General features: G+C 39.5%; 1 protein-coding gene across 1 annotated transcript in view; it reads left to right on the top strand.

The window, feature by feature from the left end:
* Nucleotides 1-424: 424 nt before the first annotated feature.
* The window catches only part of PAK2 (p21 (RAC1) activated kinase 2), a 90,765-nt gene continuing 70,852 nt past the window's right edge, over nucleotides 425-20,337 (top strand). The window contains exon 1 of the mRNA XM_080827278.1: nucleotides 425-706. The gene's annotated coding sequence lies outside the window, so the exon portion shown is untranslated. The remainder of the gene's footprint in view (nucleotides 707-20,337) is intronic.

Raw genomic sequence — 20,337 nt, 5'->3', positions numbered from 1 at the left:
TTTAGTAGCAAAAAACAGTAAGAGTTTGTAAGTAAAATGCAAAATGGATAACCATGTAGTTGTTACCACAAACAAATGTACGGAAGCAGATTTCTATAACAGCAATGTTGGTCAGCGTCTTTGACTGGCACGGACCCGAATGGAGACAATGCTCAATTAAAGGAGGGACTGGCTGTCTTTCTCAATTTAAAGAACACTCTCTCCGCCCTTCCCACCGCCAAGAAGGAAAAAAAAGAGCGTGAAAGAAAGCGAAAAGAGCCGGGTGCACGTGTCCAAACTACGACTCCCAGCAGCCCCCGCGTGAGCCCGCCCATCCGGAGGTGGTGCGGGTCTCCGCCCCGTGGAGCTCCGGGCTTGGGCCAGAGAGGGGCGGTGTTCTGGCCCCGCCCCTGCCCTCTCCCCGCCGTCGCCCTCCCCCAGGGTTGTGGCCACGCGCAGCGGCGGCGGTTGTTCCGCTTCCCCTCCGGCCCGGGCCGTCGCCATTGCCGAAGGCTCCCTGCCCTCCCCTGCCGGCGCCCGCGGGGCTCGGCTGCCGCTCGGCCTAGCGGTAGCAGCGGCTGCGCTCCAGCGCGGCTCGTCTTCCCGCCCCGCTTCCCCTTCCGTCCCCGCCTGCCCCGCGCCGCGCGCTTGCCCGGGGCGGCTCCGGAGCCCGCCGGGAGCTCGGACCGAGGCGCCTCGCTGGGGCGGGGACCTTTCCTCGCCTGGGGTAAGTGTGCAGACAGGCCGGGACGCGGGCCCTCGCTCTCTTCCTCCTTCCTCCTCCGCGGCCTGCCCGGCTCGAGCGGCCCGCGGCAGCCTACCTGCCGGGGGCTGCGCCGGGGCAGCCGCCACCTGCGTGCCTGGAGCTGCGGCTCCTGGGGCGGTGGCTCATTGTCTGCTCCCTAGGGCTGTTTTCTTCGGCTTTAGCCCGAAATGGGAAGCTCGCTAGGCTGGCGAAGTCTAACTCTTCCTGGACCCAGCCCTGCCCAGGGCCGTGTCGCGCCACAGGCTCTGCCCACTCTCGGTCTCCCTTCCCTCGCATTTCAGCGTCCTCCTGTTCTCAGTTTAGTGGTCGACCTCACGTCTCGGCTTTTAGTCCTCGATTTTTCCTGTCGTACTGAGTCCCAGCCCCTCCTTGCTACCTCTCTGGTCGTCCTAGTTTCATCGGTTAGGCATATTGTCTCTCGTCCCTTTACTCTGTTCTAAACTGCAGTGTGCGGTCTCTTCCATATTCCGCGTTAGTGGGAACGAATAGTCTTCCGAGGGTTTGAGGGCCTCGCCTAATAACCAGACTTTCGGATCTTCTCGTGATTCTTGTTTGGTCTTCAGCCAGGGGGTGAATAGTTGCTTCTTTAGGTAATTTAGGCGAAGGTTGGCTTTTCACCGTGTTTGGCTTTAATCCAACCCACATAGTACGTTGCTACAGTCTTCGGTGGACTCAGCCTTTTGACTAATTATTTAAAGATAAAGTCATCCCAGAGCTAAAGTGTGAAAAGTAATTTCTGTTGTTGGTTGGTGCGGGGCCGTATCCTCCTTGTAGCTTCATTTTAATTGGAAGTCGTGAGCGTGATTTGTTTCCTCATTGATAAATCATGCCAACTCCCATTGATATAATTGTTTCAGTTCTACTTTACAAGTTGTCTGTAGTTGGTTGTTTTCTTTTTAACCTCTGTAAAAGACAATCAAAATGGTTAGGCCTAAAATTAGACAACGACGAGCTGTGTTTTGGATCAAGGTTGTGCACGTCACGTTTTTTCCCCTTCTCTGTTTGACTCTTCCGCTCTTATAAGTAGGCAGGATATTGAAATTTACAAGAATTTGCTTGTGGGGTTTTGTTTTTTTTAGGATTATCCAAAAGAATAACATTAAATAAAATTAGATTGGGGTGAAGACAGTGAATAGTAATTTTTAAAGCAGGTTAGAACTTGTCAACTTTGCCAGGAGCTCTGTGGCATTTGTAAAACACACTCACACTAACTTCTAAGTATGTTTTATGGATATGTGGAAACATACATGTATATACACACATACAGATACATATGAATGGAAAGCTTTGTTCATGTTCTGTTAATATAGGGTATTGATTAAGGCAGTTCTTTAATCCTTAGCTTTTAAATCTATTAATTACCCAAGAAAACTGATTTACATTGTGAAAAATGAGCCTTAAAATGTTTTTGACTTGTAATATATGTAGGTTGTTAAGCCCAGTTTCAGGGTTTGGTGAAAGTGGTTGATCAAAATTCAGTGAATTTTACTTTCACTAAATACTCTACTTTTACCTAAGTGATTTTGTACGGAGCTTTAATACTATCATCATTTGATAGTGTCAGTTGTCAATTTGAGAGGTCTTATTGGTCAAAGGGGCCTAATGTACAGAAATGTTGGAGTGTGAAATTTGGTCTGTTGATGTCATTCTCTCTGTCAGTTCTTCTATAAGCAGATACTTTTACCAAGGAAGAGTGACTGGATATTCCTCTTCATTTAGGGGTTTGATTCCTGGTTTACCATTATTCAAAAAGAGAATTATTCTTCTGGACTTTGTGACGTTTAATACTAACCTTCCAAACCCCAAATAAGTTTGTATTTGGAGTGTATCTGCTAAACAAATGAATAGGGGTTCCTGTAGTTCTCTGATCTTTATGATAGGCAGGCTTCCAAGTAGGCATGGTTTACAGTGGTGTATATTTCTTTTTAATTATAGTTTTTTAAAGAAAAAACATAAAACTTGCTCAGATAGCTAAGGATAAACTTTCAACTATACTTTTTAAAAAAGAGAACTTGTGGGGCGCCTGGGTGGCTCAGCGGGTTAAAGCCTCTGCCTTCGGCTCGGGTCATGATCTCGGGGTCCTGGGATCGAGCCCCACATTGGGCTCTCTGCTCAGCAGGGAGCCTGCTTCCCCCTCTCTCTCTGCCTGCCTCTCTGCCTACTTGTGATCTCTCTCTCTCTGTCAAATAAATAAATAAAATCTTTAAAAAAAAAAAAAAAAAGAGAACTTGTTCGAATAGATAAAGATAAAATAAGTAGGTATATTTCTTCTGTCAATATCGATTATTCTAATAATCAAGTATAATGTTTCTTTTGACTTTCTGAAATTTCTCTTTTTTTTTTTAAGATTTTATTTATTCATTTGACAGAGAGAGATCACAAGTAGGCAGAGAGGCAGGCGGGGGGGGGGGGGGAGCAGGCTCCCTGCTGAGCAGAGAGCCTTATGTGGGGCTCAGTCCCAGGACCCTGAGATCATGACCTGAGCGGAAGGCAGAGGTTTAACCCACTGAGCCACCCAGGCGCCCCTCAAATTTCTCCTTTTGATTAAAACTTGAAACTAGGTCTTGTTCAAGGCTAAGGCTTCAGGATGCTGATAGTTTGTTTTCAGAAGCCCATCAAGTTACATAGAGGGCTAATTCCAGACTAGTCAGAGGGCAGGTAAGTTACTTAAAAATCGGAGTTGTCCCTTGTATCCTTCTTGTACCTTGGTAGAAGCAGAAGGAGAAGGAAAAACAGCCCCGCTTGCCTTGAAGAAATACTGATTGTTTTCTTCTGTGATCAGAATTTTCACTACTTCTTCATTTTAGGGTCATTAACCTATTTAAGGATAGCCATTCTGAACATTCATGTGGGATTTCAGAGTTCTAGCCTATTTATTATCTCTGAGGTACATTAGTACTTACCCTTCCATGTGTCTTGAATGGTTAGATGCTGGAGACCTGGATTTTGAATCATGGCTCTTCTACCTGACCCTAGGTAAGACATGTACTCTTTCCAGGACTTGGTTGTCTTCTTCTGTAAAATGGGGATTGATAGTAATAATAATATAATTCAACTTTCATTTGGCTATTTAAAGCAAATGAGATAATGCAGGTAAAGTACCTTGCAAATGCAGTGCTTACATTCTTAATAAAGGTTAGTTAATATTCCATTCTAAAATAGGTTTGGGGCGCCTGGGTGGCTCATTCGTTAGGTGTCTGCCTTCGGCTTGGTCATGATCTCAGGATCGTGGGGTCAAGCCCCGCATTAGGCTCCCTGCTCTTTGGGGAGCTTGCTTCTCCCTCTTCCAGTCCCCCTGCTTGTGTTCCCTCTCTCGCGGTCTCTGTCAAATAGAGTCTTTAAATAAATAAATAAATAAATAAATAAAAATAAAATAGGTTTTACATTTAATTGTTTCTGTAGCAAATATTATGCTCCCAAACTTAGATTTAAGAATGCTTTCTGGAGGGGTGCCTGGGTAGCTCATTTGGTTAAGCGTCTGCCTTTGACTCATGTCATCATCCTGGGATGAGTCCCCTATGGAGCTCCTTGCTCACTGGGGAGTCTGTCTCTCCATCTCCCCCTCCTTGTGCTTTCTCTCTCTTTCTCAAATAAATAAATAAAATCTTCAAAAAAAGAAGTATGCTTTCTGGAAGAGGTTGGGATGTCAGGACCAATTTTCTGAGACCATAACTGTTAAATTAAAAATATTGGGGGAAAAAAAGCTTTGCCACTGATACAAAATACAGGTTTTTCAAATTTTAAAAAATATGTGTATTTCTCATAGAATATTTGAAGAGTAGCAAAGATTATTAAGAGACGACAAAAATCACTTTAGCCTCAGCCCCCAGAAATAAGCATCATAATGAACTAACGTTTTCCCCCTTATTTTTAAATTCCAAAAGTAGCACGTGCTTATTATAAAAGGTTCAAGGCAACCCAGTTATTTAGAATAAAAAAGTAAAAATTGCTCTTTGCTCACTTTCTAGTCTCATTCCCTTAGAGGTACCCACTGTTAACAATTTTGTTTATGCAGAAATAAGCATATTTTTTTAACCAATTTTTAAAAATACAAGGTCTGGTTATTACATACTCTTTTCCATCTCAATATATACAGTTGTACTTCATCTTTTTAACAGTCATGATATAGTCCATTGTCCTTTAATTATTCTTTTTTTTTTTAAAGATTTTATTTATTTGACAGAGAGAGAGAGAGAGCGCGTGCGCGCGCGCGCACGCACACAAGCAGGGGGAGTGGCAGGGAGAGGGAGAGGGAGAAGCAGGCGGGACTGGATCGCAGGACCCCGGGATGAGCTGAAGGCAGTCACTTAACCAAGTGAGCTACCCAGGTGCCCTATTCATGGTTCTTTATGTTGCAGTAATCCCACCTTATCCACAGAGGATATTTCCAAGACCTCCAGTGGATGCCTGAAGCTACGGATAGAGTGAAGCCTATATAAACTTGTCTTTTTTCCTTATATACATACCTGTGATAAAGTTTAGTTTATAAATTAGATCCAGTAAGAGATTAATAACAGTGACTGGTAATAAAATAGAACGGTTATAACAATATGCTATAATTAAAGTTACGTGAATGTGATCTATCTCAAAATATCTCATTAGACTGTACTCATGTTTCTTGTGATGATGTGAGACGATAAAATGCCTACATGATGAGATGAAGTGAGGTGAATGGCAGAGGCAGTGTGATGAAACGATAGGTTACCATTGACCTTCGGATGATACCTCAGCCATGGGATCCAGGGCGGCGGTTGACTGCTGGTAACTGAAATTGCAGAAAGAGAAACTGTGGTAAAAGGGGACTACTGTACAGATCTTCATCAACTTACAAGGGGATTTTGTCCCAATAAAAACACTGTAAGTTGAAAATGGCATGAGGCGAAACATCATCATTTTGCGTAGCCTGCCTTAAACGTGCTCAGAACACTTAGGTTAGACTGCTGGTGGGCAGAACTCTCTAACAATACTTATTTTATTTTCAAGTGTTGACTGTCTCATTTACTTTATTGAGTAGTGTACTGAAAGGGAAAAATAGAATGGTTTTAAGTGTATGAGTTGTTTATCCTCTTGATCACGTAGCTGACTGGGAACCGTGGCTCACTGCCACTGCCCTGTGTCACAAGACAGTATGGTACTGCATATTTCCAACCCCGGGAAAAGAGCAAAATTCAAAATACAGTTCCTACTGAGTGTGGAAACTTCACTTTCATGTTTTCATAAGGATGAAAAACTGTAGGTCAAACCATGGTAAGTCAGGGACATTCTTTATTCTCTCAATTTTAAGCAAGTAGAACTGGAGCTTTACTGAGCTTCTGTGTATCTTTGTGCATATGCATATGTGTACCAGTATTTCCATAAAAAAGTTTCTTCAGTGAGCATTTTAAGTTTTGATAGATGCCAAATTACTGTCCAAAAGTCTACATCAGTCTATACTTCCTCATCAAATTATAGAAGCTCTTCATACGTCATGGGTAGTAATCCTTCACCTTCTCTTAGGAAGATCTTTCCCATTTCACCTTTATTAAAAAAACATTCTTCTTAATAATTGTTGTATTGGGACACCTAGCTGGCTTAGTCGGAGGAGCATGTGACTCTTGATCTCAGGGTTGTGAGTTCGAGCCCCATATTGAGTGTAGAGGTTACTTAAATAAATAAAACTTTGTATTTTATTTATTTATTTAAAGATTTTTTATTTATTTATTTGACAGAGATCACAGGTAGGCAGAGAGGCAGGCAGAGAGAGAGAGAGGAACGGAAGCAGGCTCTCTGCTGAGCAGAGAGTCCGATGCAGGGCTCGATCCCAGGACCCTGGGATCATGACCTGAGCTGAAGGCAGAGGCTTTAACCCTCTGAGCCACCCAGGCACCCCAACAATTGTATTTTAATCTTTTTTTTCCTAATATTTAATTAATTAATTTATTTGACAGATCACAAGTTGGCAGAGAGGCAGGCAGAGAGAGAGGAGGAAGCAGGCTCCCCGCTGAGCAGAGAGCCCGACATGGGGCTCGATCCCAGGACCCTGGAATCATGACCCCAGCCAAAGGCAGAGGCCCCAACCCACTGAGCCACCCAGGCGGCCGTCGTATTTTAATCTTAATCCTTCTGAAATATGGGGGCTCCTTGGTGGCTCTGTCGGTTAAGCACCTCTGCCTGCCACGGTCTACTTGTGCTCTCTCTTTCTCTGTCAAATAAATAAATAAAATCTTAAAAAAAATCCTTCTGAAATATGTGTAGGGGCAAGTAAGAGTTTTAACAATATAAAATAGCTTGGCTACTGAAATGAAATACGGGTCTAGAAAAAGTGTCAGGAGTTGTAGGTTGCTGTGAAAATAAATTGATTATAGAAATTCAGGGAATAATATTGTAATGGTTTCATTGTAAGCTCACATCTGAAAATGAAAAAAAATGCCCCCTTTAACTCTTCTTTTTTCCTTTTTTTTTTTTTTAAGATTTCATTTATTTGTTGACAGAGCATAAGCAGGGGGAGAGACAGAGGGAGCAGGAGAAGCAGGCTCCCCACTGAGCAGGGAGCCCAACGTGAGGCTCTATCCCAGGACCCTGGGATCATGACCTGAGCTGAAGGCAGACACTTAACTGACAGAGTCACCCAGGTGCCCCTTGACCCCTGTTTCTTGTCATCTACTGATTTCATCCTCATCCTTCAAATTTCCACCGTTGAGCGTAGCTCTTTGGGAGTCTTTCTTGATCTCTACTATGATATAAATATTCTTCTTGTATATTTTCTTAACATGTTTTAATCCACAATCCTTATTTGTGGTGTGCGGAAAGCATGAATTATTTATCTGGAAATGAGAGTTATTTCTCAATTTTTGCCAGTTGAAACTAATCAAACAGGGAGATGTAAGGAAGAATTCATTAATGTTGGTTAAAAGTGATACACACACATACCCATGCATGCAGAGCACTTTTAACTGGCATTACTGAGTTCTTCCTCACATCTTTCTGATCAAGCTGTTACATTGGTAATATTTTTTTCAGGTAAATGGTTAATAGGTTCTGGAAAGCTACAAAGTTTTTTTTTGCCTTGCATTTATTTCATCAGAAAAGGTATATTTTGGGACACCTGCATGGCTCAATTGGTTAAGCATCCAACTCTTGGTCTTGGCTAGGGTCTTGATATTCGGGTCCTGAGTTCAAGCCTCACATTGGGCTCCACGCAGGGCGGAGAGTAGGAAAGCAAGGTGAATTTTTTTTTTTTTTTAAGATTTTATTTATTTATTTCACAGACAGAGATCATAAGTAGGCAGAGAGGCAGGCAGAGAGAGAGGGGGAAGCAGGCTCCCTGCCAAGCAGAGAGCCCGATGCGGGGCTCGATCCTAGGAGCCTGGGATCGTGACCTGAGCGGAAGACAGAGGCTTTATTAACCCACTGAGCCACACAGGCGCCCCGCAAGGTGAATTTTAAGATACATTCTCAGCTTTTAAATTTTTAATTACTGTTGTTGTTTTTTCTTTTTTTAGTTTATTTTGTGATTTATAGGCTTAAAAGTGAAACAATTATTGTATAATAAACATGAGCAGCAAGAGGTGGGTAAAGCATTTAAACAAAATTTCAGGTACTCTAAAGAGCGAAGTATTAAAAAAGGAGAAGGTATATTGGCACAAAAAATAGTGGAAATAGAGCTAGATGTTTGATAAGGTGTCTCTATTGTAAATTCTTCCTGAACTTTTTTCACCTTCCTGACTAAATACTTGAAAAGAATAAAGTTGCCTTTTTTTTTTCTTAAACCCCATATTCCATTATATATAGATAACTACTGTTGATATTTTGGTATGCTTCCTGCCAGTACTTTTTCTTCTTTATATATATGTGTATGTACATAGTTTACTTTTATAAAATTAGAATCCTGTTCTGTATAATTTACCGTGCTAAATCTTGAAAGTGTCCCTTTGTTCTTAAAGATTCTCTTAAAATCATCTTCTAATGTTTGCCTGACATTGCATTGTACAGCTGTGCCTTATTTGCTCTTTTCCTATTGCTGAATGTGTAACTTATTTTCAGTATTTTATATAAAAATGTTATAATGAATGGTTTTCTAGTCATCCCTGATTATTTTAGAATATTTTCCTAGAAGTGGAATTGCTGAATGAAAAGGTATAAGAATGTAACAGTCTTAAATTATCCTTCAGAAAAGTTTGCTGTGTGTCATCACTAGCAGTGTGTATCCCATTTGATTGCTATCCTCAATGAAGCAGCCATCATTTTTAATGAAATTAATAAAATTTGCTTATTAGGAAAATAAAAATACAGTTTAATTTGCCTTTATTATTTAAATTGTAATTTTGTTTTAGTTAATTTGATTTACTTCTGATAAGTACACAGATGTAACTAGATATTTGTGTCTAATATTTTTATTATTTTACTGGTCTTCCAATAAAATTTTATTTACTTTTGTTTTCTAGGTTCATTGTCTTGTCTGAAAATATTATAGTAACCTTTCCTTCCTTTCCAATAGTCACAATATTGATTTCTGTTTTAGGGCTTTATTACATTGGCCAGATTTTCTAAGACATGGTTCAGTAAGAGAGGTGATAATTGTCTTAGAGTATCTCTGATATTTTTACAATTAAGAATGATGGCAGTTGTTGGTTTTAGAGAGAGAGATTTTTTTTTTTTTAAGATTATTTATTTATTTATTTGACAGAGATCACAAGTAGGCAGAGAGGCAGGCACAGAGAGAGGGGGAGGCAGGCTCCCCGCCAAGCAGAGAGCCCGATGTGGGGCTCGATCCCAGGACCCTGGGATTATGACCTGAGCCAAAGGCAGAGGCTTAAACCCACTGAGCCACCCAGGAGCATCAGAGAGAGATTCTTTAGGGAGAGATTCTGTTCAAACTTTACAAAAAATAGGAATGGCTTCTGAATTTTATCAAATGTTTTTGTAACACTTCTTTAGGTGATGCTAACTAAGGTTTTTCTTCTTTTAACTACTAATAAGGGTATATACTAATAAATTTGCTAATAGCCAAAGGCACGTATTATGAGGAACCAGAATCCCACTCATATTAGTCAAGTGTACGGAAGTTATCGAAAGAGTAGAAAAAAAATCTCAGAAATTTAGTTTAATAGGAGTATACAGGCCATGTGGTAACTTCTGTAGTTCTGTAAAATCTTGAGGAATCCTTACTTTTTGAGTCAGTTTTGATCATTTGTATTTTTCCAGATTATATATCTATTTTGATTTTTAAATTTGTTATTGTATGAATATATGTAATATTTTACCTTAAAGTCTGTGGTGTTTATTTTCACCTTTTACTAGTGATTTTGTTAATTTTTCATGATTTGCCAAGTGTTCATCTATTTAGTTTTTAATAACCAGCTTTCAGATTTATCCTGTTGGTTTTCTGTTTCCCTGATTTTTGCTTTTCTCTTGATTAGGGATCTCATCAGTCATCTAAAATAGCCTCCACCTACCCAACTTGGTCTCTAACTTCTTGCCCTTCTGTGTCTGTCTGTATTGCACTTTTCATCTGAAGTCATTTGGCTTTGTTCATTTTCTTGTTTCTCTATTTCTTTGCTGCTATTCTATTTAGAACTTAGAACACGTGGGCATGCAGTAAATAGATGCTGGTTGAATGTCAGTTTCTTTTATTTCTAATGATTTTTAATTTTTTAATTTATAGACTTTATTTTATGTAGCCGTTTTAGGTTCACAGCCAAATTGAGTAAAAAGAACAGAGTTCCTATATATCCCAAGCTCTCCCTTACTCCCTTTACCCCCACCATCAACATCTTACCATGTATGATACTTTTTTTAAAATTGATAAACCCAACATTGACACATCTATTATCAACCAAAGCCCATAGTTTAGGGTTTACTCTTGATGTTATACATTTAATGGGTGTGGACAAATGGTGGATGTTGACATGTATCCATCATTACAGTGTCATACAGAACAGTTTCCCAGCTTTAAACATCTCCTGTGTTCTACATAGTTGGCCCTCCCTTTTCCCTAATTCCTGGCAACTACTAGTGCTTTTACTGTCTCCTTAATATTGCCTTTTCCAGAATGTCCTATAATTGGAATCATACACTGTGTAACCTTTTCAGCTTGCAGTATGCATTTAAGTTTCCTTCACATCTTTTGATGACTTGATAGCTCATTTCCTTTTAGCAATGAATTTTATTCCATTGACTGGATGTACTGCAGTTAGTTCATTCACTTGCTGAAGGACATCTTCATAGCTTTCACATTTGTCAATTATGAATATAATTGCTGTAGACATCTGTGCTTCATTTTTGTATGGATACAAGTTTTCAGCCGATTTGAGTAAATACCAAGGAGCATAATTGCTGGATGGTATGGTAAGAGTATATTGAGTTTTGTGGGAAATCTCTAAACTGTCTGAATTTCAAAGTGGCTTTACCGTTTTGCTTTCCCACCAACCGTGGGTGAGAGTGTTCGTGCTGCTCAGCATTCTCACGAGCATTTGATGTTCATAGTGTTTTGGATTTTAACTGTTCTGATAGGTATGTAGTGGTATCTCATTTTTTTTTTTTTAAAGATTTTATTTATTTGACAGAGATCACAGGTAGGCAGAGAGGCTGGCAGAGAGAGAGGGGGAAGCAGGCTCCCTGCTGAGCAGACAGCCCGATGTGGGGCTCGATCCCAGGACACTGGGATCAAGACCTGAGCCGAAGGCAGAGGCTTAACCCACTGAGCCACCCAGGTGCCACGGTATCTCATTGTTTTGATTTGCAGTACTCTAATGACTGATGTTGAGCATCAGTACTAATGATGCATGCTGCTTTTCCATCCATGTATCACTTTTGGTGAGGTATCTCTTCAGAAGTTATGCACATTTTTAAATTGGGTTGTTAATTTTTCTATTGCTGAGTTTTAAGAGTTCTTTGTATATTTTGGGTAACTGTCCTTTATATCTGATATTTCTTTTGCAGGTATTTTTTTCCCCAGTCTGTGACTTGTTTCTCATTCTCCCAACTCTAATGATTTTTGTTATGTATTTTGATTCAGTATTATTTGATGTATATGTAAGTTATCTACTGCTAAAGGTCTCATTATGAATTATACTTAATAAAAATAATCATCATACTTTCTGAATCTTGTATTTTACTTAAATTCCTGTCTGTACTAAATGTCTTTGTTCAGTAAATTATCCAACTTTGTCTTTCCATACCATTTTGTTTTAGTTGTGCCTTTTAAAAATTACATGTAGTTTTTTTTTTTTAAGATTTTATTTATTTATTTGTTTATTTATTTATTTGAGAGAGAACACATGGGAGAATGCACTTGAGCAAGCAGGGGAAGCTCAAGCAGACCCCACATTGTATGTGGAATCCAGTGTGGAGCTTAATCCTATGACCCCGAGATCATGACCTGAGCCAAAACCAGAGTCAAATGCCTAACTGACTGAGCCACCCAGGCATCCCTGTAGTTTATTTTTGTTTTAATTCAAAATGAATGCTTAAAACATTTGTTTATTGTCATAATGAATTCTGTTGGGTGTGTTTCTATCATTTTACTTAATGTTTTCTGTTTTTTAATGATTCCTTGCTGCTTCTTTAATTGTAAAATATACATAAGATAAAAATTACCATCTTCACCATTTTTACATAATAATTCTTTAGCATTAAGTACAGGTACATTGTTGTACACCCATCACAACCACTTTTTCATCTTCCCCAACTGAACCTGTATACTTTTTATTTTTTTATTTTTATTTTTTTTTAAGATTTTATTTATTTATTTGACAGACAGAAATCACAAGTAGGCAGAGAGGCAGGCACAGAGAGAGGGGGAGGCAGGCTCCCTGCCAAGCAGAGAGCCCGATGCGGGGCTCAGTCCCAGGACCCTGGGATTATGACCTGAGCCGAAGGCAGAGGCTTTAACCCACTGAGCTACCCAGGCACCCCGTGAACCTGTATACTTTTTAAAAACTAACTCTCCATTCCTCCTTATTCCCAATCCCTGGTAACTTATCTCTGATCTTCTTTATGTGTCTTAGAATTTTGCCTGTTCTAGATGAGTCATGTAAGTGGATCATACAATATTTTGCCCTTTTGCATTTGGTTTGTTGCACATAGCACATGATGTTTTCATCTTGGTGTATTTTATGTATTGTATGTATTAGTACTTCATTCTTTTTTAAGGCGGAATAAGAATACTCCATTGTGTGTGTGTGTGTGTGTGTGTGTGTGTGTGTGTGTGTGTGTGTTTGATCCTTGAACAATGTGGGGATTAGGGGTGTCTGTGCCTGCACACACAGTCCAAAATCTGTGTATAACTTTGACTACTCTCCCCAACACTTAACTACTGATAGCCGACTGTTTTGTTTGTTTGGTTTTGTTTTTTTTTGTTTTGTTTTTTTTTTCAAAGATTTCATTTATTTAACAGAGAGAGAAATCACAAGTAGGCAGAGAGGCAGGCAGAGAGAGAAAGGGAGGCAGGCTTCGTGCTAAGCAGAGAGCCTGATGTGGGACTCGATCCCAGGACACTGGGATCATGACCTTAGCCGAAGGCAGAGGCTTAACCCACTGAGCCACCCATGCGTCCCTGATAGCGTACTGTTGACCAGAAGCCTTACCAATAACATGAACAATTATTAACACATAATTTGCATGTTATATATGTTATAGATTGTAGTCTTATGATAAAACAACGTGTTACTCAGAAATCATAAGACAAATTATGTAGTACTATATCAAAAAACTGGCATACAGTGCACAGTTCAAACCTGTGGTGCTCAGAGGTCAGCTGTATATCACATTTTGTTTATCCAGTTATCTATTGGTGTTTTCTAGTTTTTGCTTTGTAAATTATGTTTCTTGCTTTTTTTTTTTAAAGATTTTATTTTTTTATTTGACAGATCACAAGTAGGCAGAGAGGCAGGCAGAGAGAGAGGAGAGAGGAGGAAGCAGGCCCCCCGCTGAGCAGAGAGCTGGATATGGGGCTTGATCCCGGGACCCTGGGATCATGACCTGAGCTGAAGGCAGAGGCTTTAACCCACTGAGCCACCCAGGTGCCCCATGTTTCTTGCTTTTATCTCACTTATTTGGAATTTATACATCTTGTTTTTAAGTCCACTGATTTATAGTTTAAATGAATTCAAGTATAAATCTAAATTAGAAAAAAATTAATTTTTCTGGTTTGTCAGTCTGAAAGAAAAGTATACTTTGACTACCCCTAAATTAGAAGACTAGGGGCGCCTGGGTGGCTCAGTGGGTGAAAGCCTCTGCCTTTGGCTCAGGTCATGATCTCAGGGTCCTGGGATCGAGCCCCGTTTCCGGCTCTCTGCTCGGCAGGGAGCCTGCTTCCCCCGCCCCCTGCCTATCTCTCTGCCTACTTGTGATCTCTGTCTGTCAAATAAATAAATAAAATCTTTAAAAAAAAAAAAAAAAGACTAGCTTCTCCTCTTAATCCACCCTCACTTTATCTGCTTTTCCTCTCCATGGTGAACTTGGAACTTTGTATTGTTCATATATTTTTTACCTATTTCATGTTTTCAACTTCTTTCAAGTCTTTCATCTTGTTAATTACATTCAATGTTAACACAAATTATTTAAATTTTCTTTAGATGGAGTTGGTGCTCATTGCAATTTTACTCAGGCTTACATTTAAGGTGATTGATTTAAGTTTGTCGACAAGCATTTTCAGCTAATTTTTGTTTAAATTTAATTTATTAGAGAGTGTACAAGCAGAGGGAGGGGTGGAGGTAGGGAGAGAGAATCCTCAAGCAGGTGCCCCCTTTTTTCTTTTTTTTTCTTTTTATTGAAATATTTTGACAGATCATGTCTTTTATACATGTTCCTTAATATTGCCTGATACATTAGCTCCTTACAATCTTTGTACTTGGTTCTTTTTTCATTTCCAGAAATATTTTTGGTTATTTTGTTTTAGTTTTCTTTCTTGAAAATACTTAACAATAATTGGGTTGGCTTGTCATTTCTGTCCCTTGTGTGAGCTTCTCATATATTTGTCTTGTCACTCATTTGATTTTCCTTTATCTCTTCCAGTGTAGGCTTTATTTCTGCTATTGAAATTTTAGCTTCTTTGTATCCATTAAAAATTTGTGCCACTCCCTTTTCTTAAATTACTTTCATATTATCTTTGGTTTTTCTCTCCATATATGCCCGTTTCCTAGTTTGCCAGACTTTAGAAATTAATTCTGTATCTTGAGGTGATTCATCATCTAAGTCAGACTGCTTTATGTGATGGGTATTATCTTTTCTTGTGTTAACATTATTTTTTGTTGGGATCAACAAAAATTGTTGAATATTTTTTCTGCTTCTTTATCTTTGAATTGTAATTGTTATATATTATCTGATGTGTATTTGTTAGAAGTGTTCGTGGCTTACCCTTGCTATAGTTAGCTGGATTTCTGGATGAAACCTCTTAGGTGTATTGCTAAAGAATACATAGCTCCTAGCCCAAGTTCTGGTGATTAATAGACATTCATCTGATATAGTAGTTCTGGTGGGATCTTATCCTACCCTGGTTTCTGACTTGTGCCATGAGGGCTCTTCCTGATTCTAGCCTTATACCCACAACACAACACTTTGCTTATATGATTACACCTCTCAGGAAGCCATGTGCCAGTCCATGTTTCTCTGTGCTTATATAGCTCCATGTGAACCTTACAGACACATGGGCACATAGACACTTGGTGGGTTTGGTTTTTTTTTTTTGGAACTTGCACGGTAAAATCCTAACTTGTATGTAGAAAGATCAGAGGGGAAAATAAGGATCTCTGGTTGCCACAAAACCCCCCTCTGCATAGCAAGAAACAGCTTAGCAAGGGTGGGAGACTAGTTCAGTTCTTTGAGGCTCACTTGGTCTTTAAATAAAAGGATGGCTAGTAGAGAGAGACACCATGTTTTCATATCTTCTTTTAGGCGGATAGTTGAACTTAGTTTTATGAAGCAGAGAGCATGGCTGGGTCATGAATCTTAGTTAAGATTGACCTTATTGTTAGTGGATATCCTTCAGAGATCTGATATAAGTTGTTTTCGTGGAAATTTGTGATAGACCACGTGGGTGGCTTCTGGTTCGATACCATTGTTTTATGAGAATAAGCCGGCTCCAGTTTTTGTTTAACCTAGATAACACTGCAGGAATCAAGTAATCTGTCTGCTGTTAACCATTTTTTAGTCAAAGGTCTTATTTTTAGATTATCACTGTGATAGTAGGAAATGTTATCTTATTTCAGTTCGCATCTCTTCTGAAGTTGAACACATTTCATAAAACTACTGCCTCCCCCCCCCGCCCTTTTTCATTTTTGAATTGCCATTTGGGTTTTGTGACCAAAGCCGCCTTTTTTCTTTATTACTATTTTTTTTAATGGTTGTTCCTTACTTCCCCATTCCCTACCTTATGGTCATTTTGAAGCACTTCTGAGTCTTGTCCCTTTTTTCATGCTTGGTCATTGTTTCACTTTTTCACTGTGGAGATTGGGTGAAGGCCAAGGGAAAAAAGAAAAAAAAAAGAAGGATCACATTTAGATTACTACGTTTCTTTACACACCCTGCTTCCTCTGTATATAGAGACCTTCCTCTCTTTCCTTGCCTGGTAAATTCCTTCTCATCCTTCAAAAGCCAAGTCTGATTTCTTGGCCTAATAACTCATATAAATGGGAGCTGTGGTTCCTCTTTTCCATTGTATTCCACATATCCCTATCAGCTCTTAACCTCATTTCAGAGTAGTTGTCTGTTATTTTCCCACTGACGCCAGCTCAAAGGGGACAGTGAATCATAGTTATCTTTGATCTCTAGCATCTGACACAGTGTAGGCACAAAATAAATATTTGACTGACTTAGGAGAGACTAAGGTTTTTTCCTTCATCTGTGTCATTTCCCTGCTTCTAGTGTGAAAATAGAAAAAACAGATCTTTCTGGGAAGTGGAGTTACAAATATTTTTTTGTTTAGATTTTATTCTGGTCTGGGTTTTTTGTTTTTGTTTCTGTAATGATCAGGCACTACTTTTGAGAGTAAGAAATACTCAAAACCAACCTCTCAAACTTCCAGGTGCTCCCTGTTGCCCAGCACCTGTGACTTTTTGGTCCTACCCCACAATCTGATTTTTCACTACTTGTGAAAAGTCTGCCATATGCCCTCTTGTCTTCTTGCTGTCTCATGAACTAGATCATACTTGTTCCTACTTGTTCCTGTTCTCCAGAATCCCATCTTCTTGATGGGAATGTGCTCTGTTGTAAATTGAGATTGTAGTAGGGATTGAGTAGTGAGAATTTAGACTGCTTATTGTTGTGCTGGTCTTATATTGAGTATGTGATGGTTAAGATGAGGTTCCTGGATCATTTTTATCAATTGTGAGGATCAAAATAAATAGAGCATTTAATTGTCTTAGTTCTAGTGATCTTAGTGTCTTAGTTCTTAGTGATCTGAAACAAGACAGAGTAGTGACTGTTACTTCAAATTTTGCTGAGTTCCCTCTGGCCTAAAAAAGGAAAAAAACCCTTCCCTTGACTTTGATGCCATCACAGATAAACCTTTCACTGGTTGATTATTCATTCAGCAATTACTGTATAGACAGATGAACTGGATACAATTCTAGGTGTTAGTGATATAGTGGTCCGCAAAATACTCATTGGATCCATGCTTGTGGAATTTATAACGTAGTTAAGGAAGATAGACAGTAAAGCAAATCCAGTGTGATGAATGTTAAAGGAAATAAAGTAATATGCATGGGTTGGGAGTGAGTAGAAGGTGTTCTGAGAAAGTGGCCTTTAGTCAGTAATTGAAGTGAGTGTTTGACAGGTGGAGCTGGTGGACAGAAAGTAGGGTGACCAACTCAATGCCTGTTTGCTGAGGCCTTTCCTGGGTTTAGTGCTGAAAGTCTGGTGTCCCAGAGAGATGGAATGATTGGTCAGTGAATGGAAAATCTTCCTAGGAGGTCCCATGTAAGGCCTGAGATGGCTGTTAGAAAAAGTGAAAGAATGGACAAAGCTACAGGAGAACTCTTTAAAACTACAAAAAATGAGTATGGAAAGTTAGGGGCCTGCTCATGCACGTACTCTTGAGCTCTGTCTTCAGTCTCTCACTTGAAGGTTTTAAGTGGGACACTGACATGGCAGAGTTTAATGTACTTGTAAGTCCTTCCCCCTGCAGTGTGAAGAATAGACTGGGAGGGGCTGAGAGTTCATTTGGGGATAATAAATAACAGTGATTAAGTCGTAGGCTGCAGTGACTTAGACGTTTTGAGAGGCATGGATAGTTTTGAGAATTAGGATATTTAGAGAGTGTGAAAGCCTCTGAAACAAATGATTTTCAAAAATTGTTTGAAGACTAATTTCTTAAAAATGGAAAAACTGACCATTTTTACTTCCATATTTTTGTCACCTCATAGACATTTTACCAGCAGAACACATAATCCAGAGAGCAGTTTTGTTTTTTTGTTAAATGATGACAACCGGTCTTTTTTCCACAAATGAAGACCAGTAGAGTAGAAGATAGGAAGCGTAGCTTTGACATTTTGAAGATGATTCCTTTTCCGAGCACAGCAAGAAGTATGACTTTAGGTCGTTTGTCACCTTGAGAGTAGTCCCACTGCAAGGCTGTATGATCTTTCCAGTGATGGTTCCATTCTCCATTTGTTTAGAAGTCTTCTTTTTAATTTTTTTTTTAAATTTATTTATTTGTTAGAGAGAGCGAGCGAGTGAGCACAGGCAGACAGAGCGGTAGGCAAGAGGCAGAGGGAGAAGCAGGCTCCCCGCCGAGCAAGGAGCCCTATGTGGGACTCGATCCCAGGACGCTGGGATCATGACCTGAGCCGAAGGCAGCCGCTCAACCAACTGAGCCACCCAGGCGTCCCAGAAGTCTTCTTTTTAAAGTACTGTAGGAGACTGCAGCAGTTGCTTCAGAGTTGTTTCTTCCCCAGAGGGGAACCGTCCGTCTCTGCTTCTGTTTCCATCACTCCCTTTCTTTCTGTGTCTACATCTGCCCCACTGTGACTGCTTTTCCCTTAAAGAGAGAGAAAGGATAATTCATATATGATAAAATCCACCCTTTAAAAGGTATACAACTAAGTGGATTTTGTTTTTCTGTATTTGTAAGATTGCATAATCATCATCACTCTCTAAGTCTAGAATGTATTATCACAGAGAGAAATCTCGTACCCGATAGCAGTCACTCATTTTTCCCAACTGCTCCTCTTTGTCCCAGGCAACCACTCATGTATTTTCTGTCTCTATGAATTTGTTCTGGACACATAAGCAGATTCACATAAAACGTGGTCTTATGTGACTGGTTTCTTCCATTTAGCACAGTGTTTTCAAGGTTGTAGCATGTATGAATACTTCATTTCTTTTTATGACTAAATAATACTCCATTTTATGGGTTTACCGCATTTTTTAAATCCATTCATTGGTTAATGGAAATAGGGTTGCTTTCACTTTTTGACATGTTAGATGAATAGTTCTTCTGTGAACATTTGTCTGTAGGTTTTTGTATGGACATATTCTTGCTTCTCTTGAGTATATACATAGGAATGGAATTGCTGAGTCATAGGGTAACTTCATGTTTAACCTTTTGAAGAGCTACCAGGATGTTTTCCAAAGCAACTGTACCATTTTGCAGTCCTGCCAGCGGTGTGTGAGGGTTCCAATTTCTCCCTGTCCTCACTAACACCTGTTACTTTCTGTCTTTTTGAATGTAGCCATCCTACTGGGTATGAAATGGTATCTCATTGGGGTTTTAATTTGCATTTCCCTAATGGCTAATGATGTCAGGTATCTTTGAATGGGCTTATTGGCCATTTGTGTATCTTTTGAGAAATAGGTACTCAGATCCTTTGGGAAAGAATTTTATGTTCAGAGTAGATTTAGAGCAATGCCTCTCAGAATCTTTTGGTAATAAACTAAAAACTTCTGCAAAATACTATAAAATGGAAATAAAAGAAAAAGCAGACGTACAAAATACAAGCCCCTTTTGTTGTTGCTGTTGTTGTTAGAGTCAACAGCAAATTATTGTGTCAGATTGCTCTGAAAGTTTCTAAACACTTTTTCTTAATTTCCGTATTTCATTGAGTACTGATAAAAGAAATAGTCCATGTAACACTCTTTGAGTGGTACTGCTTTAAATTACTAAAAGGCATTTGAAAAGCAGTGCTGCTTTTTCTGTGTTTGAACTCAAGGCATAGCTTTTTTCTTGTGTATTCTGTACTTCCAGCTCTGACTCCCAATTCTAACTTGCTATTGAGGTAGTCCCCCAGAGGGCTGGTTTTGAGGCTTGATGAAAACAAGCATTTCATACGGATTTTACATAAGCAAGTTATGTTTTATTGGGATAAGCTAGAGGGTCCAGTTTCAGCAGAAGACAAGGTTGCAGCCAGTGAGGGCAGCCTTCTGACCATTTCCCAGTTTTCCTCACAGGAGATTCCCTCAGTGTGGACGACACTGTGCTTGTGAAGGGGAGGTTCCTGCTAGGTTTTCAGAAGCACAGAATGCAGGTTTACCATAAAGCTTCGTGTACCTTCCAGTCATGTCACCCTGAAACTCCAACGTAGTTATCTTACTTGTTATAAATAAATAACTTATCACTGGGCTGTAACATCCTTGTCCTGATGTTCTGTAACATCTTAATTTCTTACCTCATTATT

The sequence above is a fragment of the Martes martes genome (genome assembly GCF_963455335.1).
Source record: "Martes martes genome assembly, chromosome: 1".
NCBI lineage: Eukaryota > Metazoa > Chordata > Mammalia > Carnivora > Mustelidae > Martes > Martes martes.
Note: the sequence above shows the minus strand (reverse complement) of the source record. Positions and strands in the feature narration are given on the sequence as shown.